Source organism: Miscanthus floridulus, chromosome 1 (genome assembly GCF_019320115.1).
Source record: "Miscanthus floridulus cultivar M001 chromosome 1, ASM1932011v1, whole genome shotgun sequence".
In the NCBI taxonomy this organism is placed as follows: Eukaryota; Viridiplantae; Streptophyta; class Magnoliopsida; order Poales; family Poaceae; genus Miscanthus; species Miscanthus floridulus.
The window spans coordinates 180,796,594-180,804,394 of NC_089580.1; the positions used below are offsets into that span (position 1 = coordinate 180,796,594).

General features: G+C 41.8%; 1 long non-coding RNA gene across 1 annotated transcript; it reads left to right on the plus strand.

The window, feature by feature from the left end:
- Positions 1–4,400: 4,400 nt before the first annotated feature.
- Positions 4,401–5,119, plus strand: LOC136504090 (uncharacterized). Its single transcript, XR_010770770.1, has 3 exons — positions 4,401–4,755; positions 4,889–4,954; positions 5,025–5,119. It is a non-coding gene; the product is annotated as an uncharacterized lncRNA (long non-coding RNA).
- The last annotated feature ends 2,682 nt before the right edge of the window (positions 5,120–7,801 follow it).

A 7,801-nucleotide genomic window follows, 5' to 3' on the forward strand; every position in this document is an offset into this window, starting at 1 on the left:
TTGCAAGTCAAACTAACTAAACCTTTTTCGTAACACATACATCAATTGCCAAGGATCATTACCAACTAATGATCCAAGGTCATCACTCAATCCAAAATTTCAAACAAAACCTAAATCATTAAAGGTTACTATTTGCTTTTATGAATTAATCATTTAATTCAAAATTATGAAATAAATCAACTTGTTCCAATTGAGCTCAAAATTTTTGTAAAGGTTCATCACATGATAAGTAAGTGACAAAACAAATTTCATAATTTTTGGATAATTAATTAAGCCTATAAAAATCATGGAAACTCATTTATTAATTAATTGAGCAATTTTCATCACATTCAAAAAGTACTGAAAATCAACATTTAATATTTTTCCTAAATAATATAAATCACAAAGAGGTCACACAAAACTTTTCATAATTTTTGGAGCCCTAAATAAATCTACACAAAAATAACAAATTACAACACTATTCAAACATTTCAGAAAAGGAGAAAATTCATTTTTCAACTACACAGTCGCTGACAGGGTGACCCCACATGTCATCCCCGACCTCCCGCTTTGACCACGACGGCGACGGCGCTGACCGACGAAAACTCACCGACGGTGAGACCAACGGCGACGGCCAAAGTACCAAAACACTCCCCACACCACCCCGCATCGCTTGAAGGCACTAGCTTGAGCAATTATAGCGAGTTACGAGCTTGACGTCGGCCATGGCGGACGCGGCGGCTCAGCGATGCCACACCAGCAAAACAAGGCCGGTAGAGTGTAAACAAAAGGCATGGGAAGGTTCAGTAGCTCACCACAAACACGTTGGAGCAAAGAGCGAGATCGGAGAAGCAACAGTGACTTGGGTCGACGTTCACAGCGGCGATGGCGGAGCAAACTTTGGCGACGGCGGTGCTCAGGCGACCGTGATGGACAAAATGAGCAATCAACCAGTCATAGAGCATCTCGGGAATAAGGTGGAGCTAGAGGTGCACTGAGCAAGAGGAAAGGACTCACCAGAGAGCGCTGGCCACGACGGCGCAAGCACGACGGAGAGATTACCGGCCACGAGGAAGAAAGGCGGCTAGTGACGATTCCCGGTGAAATCAAGTAACCACAGTTGGATGGCTAGGTGCGCAAGGAGTAGGCGAAGCTATTAAGCGCTTTGCTGCGACTGGCACAGACGCTGGTTCGACGGCGAGGGCTCGACGGAGATGATCAGCGACAGTCGGGAAAAGCAGAGCAAAGAAAGGAAGAACGACGGCGACGTCTGAGCTTTATAGAGCGGCCAAGGGATCAAGGAGACGACACACAGTGGCCTTCTCCAGCGCCAGCGCGAAGCCAAGAGTGGCCACAGGCTGCGTCTAGAACCGAGCAGAAGGACGCCGGCGGTGGGGCGGTGGTCGTGGCACTGTTCCACTTAATTACAGAATTGCCATTCGTTTTAAAATTCAAATTACTCCCAAATTTGTATAACAACTCAAAAATCTCCAAAAATAAAAGTTGCTCAAAATTCAAAGTTCTACAACTTTGCTTTTATAACCACCCCCTAATTCGGTCTACATTTTGAAATGAAATTTTGAATTCAATTGGGGGACATTTAAAGAATTTTGCCTTTTCAAATTACTTCAAATTTTTTATAACAACTTTGAAAACTCCAAAAACAAAGTTTGTATAACTTGCCAAGCTCTACACTTTTTCTTTTAGGCTCAACCCAAAAATATGCTTAGATTTTGAAATGAGTTTTCAGGGTAGGATTTAAATACTGAAAATCAGGGTTTTCTCGAAAATTCAAATCCAACCAAAACTTTGAACTTGATTCAAACAATACAATTCAACACATACCACATAAAGGTAAACTTGTTTTAGTATATGCATATCAAAATTTTCACTAAATGCCAAATACTTTGCAATGCATATGATGCCATGGTAGGTTTTAGTATTTAAACACCCGAGGTGTTACACACACGAGAAGAGCTTGATGATGAGTGCTTGCGGCCTCGTAGCTCTTGTGATGGTGTTCTTCTTTACTTGAAGAATCATCCCATGACCTTATTGATAGTGAGAGCTCTGATACCACCACTTGTAGAGGACCGTGACGCCTAAGAGGGGGGGTGAATTAGGCAACTTAAAATTCTAACTCTAAACTATGGCCTCTTTTTTTAACCTTAGCAGAACCTATGCAAAAGATAAACTATCTAAATGTGTAACTACAATTTTACTAATGTGTTGCTATCTCTACCGCAAAAGGAGTAAAGTAATCAATGTAAATGCGGAAGCTAAAGAGCAAGGTAGAGATATGCAAACTCCCGTTGATGACTCTGGTATTTTTACCGAGATATCGAGAAGCGCTCAAGCTTCCCCCTAGTCCTCGTTGCAGCCCCTCGTAAGGAATCTCTCGCAAGGGCCAAGCTCCCGGTCGGGTAACTCCGTGGATAGCCTTGGGCCTTCCCCACATGCAAGTGGGTCTCCGACGTGCCTTCCGGCAAGCCTCTCCTGGATGCTTCCCGCCGTCTTCACTATCAAGCTTCCGGCCGAAATGTCACAGGCCTTGTTCCCTCTGGTACATGGTGGCGGCCACACCACAACCACGGTTGGTATGATCTCGTAAGACTACAAGCCCCTCCGATGTAAGTGGAGATTACTAAAATGGTGTATCAACACCCTTGATATGTTTTCTTAGCTCCACACACCTCAAATGGTCAATTGGGGGGGGGTCTATTTATAAGTCCCACTGATAAAGTAGCCATTGGAGTACGAAATCTTGCTTTTCTGCTACTGACCGGACTCTAACCAGCGTCCGGTCAGCACTAACTGGACGCGTTCGGTCACGAAAACTACTCTCTGGAACCTTACTAATGTTGACCGGGCTCTAGCACTCAACGTCCGGTCACTTTGCTGCTCAGCATCTGGATCCAGCGTCCAGTCGCTGCTGCTGACGCCTGCTGTTGCCGAGCCTCTTGATCGGAGCGTCCGGTCACTTTCTACCAGCGTCCGGTCTAGCGTCCGGTTACCTCTGTGAGCTCGTTTATTCGCGATCTTGCGTACGGCTTGGTTCCTATCTTCGTGCTTAGACTTTGCTTGATATCTTGGGTCTTCTCTTGTGCTCCTAGGGTCTTGTTTATGGTGTTGATCATCGGATCATCACGTCGCCTTCGTCCAAGTCACATCTTACACCCTATTGAACTATAAAACAATCACTTGCAAATTCATTAGTCCAATTTAGTTGTGTTGGCCATCAAACACCAAAATCCAAAGTAAATAGGCCTAGGGTCTATTTTCCTTACAAACGGAAAGGAGATTGCTTATATGCATATCTATGTCTATTTCAAATATGTACAACTAATCATAGAGCACATTAACACCTTGATGCGTACATAGTGGATCAGTTGTATTACTAAAATGACACATATCAATTATTAAAATATCATTAGCTGTTTTTTATTTTAATATGGACTTCATGTTTTTTTTTGTTATGTTTGGATGTCCCTCGCACATTTCTGTGCTTTTAGCAGTTTTTGTTAAATTCCGACCTAGTGTGTGTGCTTTCTAGCTTTGGTGTGAGTGTGATTGTGTTTTCTGGTGCTTCTGGTTTGTTTGTTTGTATGTCTGTGTCTCTCTCCCTCTGTTTGTGTGTGTATTTTTGTGGGCCTTTTTCTTTTTATTTTTCTCTTTATTTAGTTTAGTTTTCTGTACATTTGTATGCTAGCTTTGTGATCTCTGTGTGAGTGTGACTGTATGTGGGTGCTAGCTTTGGTGTGTGTGTGTCTGATTTGTGCACTTCAGATGGCTGTGCTTGAAACCACAGTTTAGCAGGGCACCTCTCATGGGTGTCAAGTTGTTCGCTAATCCCTGGGTGCTTTAGTGAATCACTGATTGTTGTTGTAGTTAACGATTAGAGAATTTGTTGTCCCTTGGCCTAGGCTTGCTGAAGGGAGCATTATTACTGACTGAACTGAATCCACGTAAAGTGACTGGCAAGTAGATTGAGAAAATCTATAGACAAGCTCACCTAAGGTGCTTAATCTGCTAGCAGTTTTGCAGCTAGTAAATGCAAATCATATATCGCTGTGTTGTACCTATACTGTCACACACTCAAACTTTCCTATAATTTGTGATTTAGAAAGGGATAATATTTTAATTTTAATGTGAAATCACCCATAGATCACTGTGCTGTGCCTATGTTGCCTCACTTTCCTCTGCATTGAGATAGGTAATCAGGTATCTTCATCTTTTTAATTGACCTATCTGTGTACTATTTTCTGCAGACCTGTTCTCGAAGTTTGAAGATGATAAAGGGAAATTGTTTGTGCAGTATGAACTGCAGAGTAAGCGGTTGATAGCTAGTTTCTTCAGTTTTATTTTATGAGTTTGCTGCTCTGACATGCTGCGTTTTAACAGGGAAGAAGGAGAAGGCTACTCTGTCTAAACTTGAGAAAACATTTTCAGTGAAGTTAGGACTCTGATTATGTGTGCATAGCAAACTCTAATTATGTGTTATAATTTCTGTTCGCCTTGAATTGTCCTGCATATTTCTGTTTTTGTTGTCTTTCCTCTTGTCTATTTCTCTGTTTCCTTAATTCTTAAATATTGAGGTTTTGGGTGTTTTGACAGTCTATATATGCTTTGTGTCCTCCAATCGTTGGACCTTTGTCTCACTCTATATTTCTTAATAGGTTGCACAAAGAGAAGCGATCCTCATATGCTCCTGAATCTAGCGTGAGGTACGATGGGGTTTACAGAATTGACAAGTGCTGGAGGAAGATTGGTATTCGGGTAACTTAGTTCTCCTGTATACATTACATATTGCAGATGTAGCTATACTTTCATAATATGCAGCTACTTATTAGCTGACAAAGTGAATAAGCATGTGGAAATGTATTTACTCTTCTGTCTTTTTTTGCCACAGGGTAAGTTCAAGGTCTGCAGGTATCTCTTTTGTACGCTGTGACAATGAACCAGCTCCTTGGACCAGGTTAGACAAAACACTTCGCCTCATCACTACTAGACTAGTCTTCCTGCTGACATCTGTGCTCTGATTTTAGTGATGATCACGGTGACCGTCCAAGACCCTTGCCAAAGATAAAGGAGCTGCAAGGTGCAACTGATATAACAGGAGGAAAGGGCGTCCTTCATGGGATTATGATGTATGTACATCTGTTTCTTCTTTCTGTGTTACTGTACTGTGTTATGGATGGTTTGTATTCATTGTGATAGGAGAAAGATGGCTGGAAATGGATGGTGCCTCCGCTAGTCAGCAAGAAGTCTGTTCTCTCTTGGGATCCTGAGACCGACAAGCAAATCCGGAGAGCAACAAAGCGTGCTCGTTTGTCTGTTGCTGAAAGGCCGCTTAAAGGTTCTTTCTCTTCTGTTTGATTTATTATTTATTTCTTAGGTGGTGTATGGATGCGCACCATGGGTTTGTGATATGGACTGGGACTATGATATGAAAAGGTGGGCTTTGAGAAGGATAGCATCCCGTCCTTTTCCAATGTTCTGCACTGGGTGTTTGGATTGGGGACAATCTTTAATAATAAAGATGTTCCTCATTAAGGAAAAAAGAAAATTCAAGTAAGTTTAAGTATGACCACAGCAAAAGAAATCTCGTTGGAAAAATCTGAAGATTCTCTTAATGACATATCTGAAGCTTTCTTCAACCTGGTACTGCAAAGAATTGCTCCAAAGAAGCATACAGGAAAGGTTACCTTGCTTTCATGATTTTCTCCTGGCTTTTGTAATGTTGATGCCTGTGTTTGGATCCCTGTTCTTGGTGACCCAATTGGATGCAGTGAACATGCATATCTTGATGCCTGTGTTTTGAAAATTGTAATGTTTTTTTTTTCTATTAGTAATTTGTACCAAAATTAGATGCATATCTATGCAAAAAACAAATCTCAGATGAAGGTGCTTTTGGGTGGACTGGTTTTGATGATTTACCTAGGTTGCATCTTGTTCTTTTGCTTCTGATCTGGGTGTTAATTTCAAGTTTGGTCTTGCTTTTGCTTTGGTCCTCATCGTCTTTCTTTTGACTGCTACGGCGCCGCCGCCGCGGCCATCTACGTTGCCGCGGTTTTTGTTCTGTTACACGGCGCCGTGTTTTTTTTTTCTTTTCTTCTCCGTCAAGTATGGTTTCTCTGTGTTTTCTTTCGGCTGAGAATTTGCCACGTCACTTTTCAGGAAGTGGAAGATAACTAACATAAAGATTTTCCAGATATGTGACGCACAGGTGCTTTTTTTTAAAATTTTCTTTGCTTTGTTGTATCATGTGACGTGGCAAATTATGATTTGTTGAAAAAGTGGAAGATAACAAACAGAATAATATTAGTTGTTTTCTATCACTTTAAATTCCATAAGATCTTAAAACAAATAAAAGTTTAGAAAGATGTCTTTGGAAACAACGAAGAAAAAACATAGAAAACGAAACAATAAAGTTGGAGATCTTGTTTGGTCTCCTAAAACGTATAAATTTCACAGAAATTAGCCCATTTACACAGGAAGGCGTAAAACATATGAAATTCCTGCATCTAGAGGGACTTTAATTTCCTCTAAAATTCCTTCAAAATTCCCTGATCCATAAAAATTTCAAATGAACTGTTGGGAAGCACTCCTTTGTTTGGAAAGGCCTCATAGAAATTTTACTATAGAAAATGGATCGTTTAAAATTCGTCAAGTTTTTTTTTCATTCCAAAAGACACCAAAGAGTAAGGAAAGCTCGCTAGCGAGTGGAGAGGAGAGAAGGAGGATATCCTCCGTTTCAAAAATATAAATTATATAAGACACGGATCACTAGACATAGTCTCTAAACTTATATACCCCCGGCATATAATTTTTCCTATGCTATAACCCTTTTTAGCAACAATGACATGTAACGCTCTTAAATATGTTCAATGAAATCACTTCTGTGTAACAAAGTTCACGTCTTGTAAGGCCGATTATTGATTGTAAACCAGTACTTCCTCCATCCCAAGTTGTAAGCTGTTCTGACATTTTTTTACATATAAAGTATAGACATAATGTATATCTAGATGTTCCATAATAAAAATGTGTATATAAAAAAAGTAAAATGACTTATAATTTACAATGGAGAAAATACAAGGTTTGAATCTTAAGACAGGACACACATTAGAAAAAAAATATATAGCAGGGGTTTCACTATTCGCTAATCGCAGCTCGGTAGATGTTGGTCTAGGCTGACTGTCTGAATGCAGGAAACGTGCGGAGGTTTGGCGGAAAAAAAAAGCAGCAGCAGCGCACGGAAAAAAACATCGCGAAGCTCGTTCAGAGTTTTGAGCTCGGCTAATTTTTCAGTTAAGAAGGAATCCGAGGGTTACTATTTTAGTTAATTTAAAAACAAAATGGAAATGCTCCATCGTGGGTGTTCGTCCCGCGCCTGACGAACGGACGCTACGTGGTCTCACGTGGTCTACGTATTTTCCCACCGCACAGATATCTACTTCCATCAAGCCTTATTCTCTCTGATTCCATCTCCTCTCTCTCCTCCATCTCTCCGTCGTGGAGCCTATGACTCTCCTCTCCATCTCGAACTCGCGTGCTTGCCAGCCAGAGGGTGCTCACCAGCTGGTGGTGCAGCAGGTGGTGCTCGTGCTCGCCAGGGGGTGCTCGTCGGCTGCTGGGCGCTCGCCAGATGTGCTGCAAGGGGTGCTCGCCGAGCAGGCCGCCGTGCTCGCCAGTTGTTCCTCGTGCATGTGCTCGCCCAGCACTGCTCTCGCGACCTCATGCGTGCTCGCCCAGAGTAGTGCCTCCGCTGGGGCACCAGCAAGCTCCATGCGCTGCCGTCGACCTCCGCACCGATGTCGAGCTT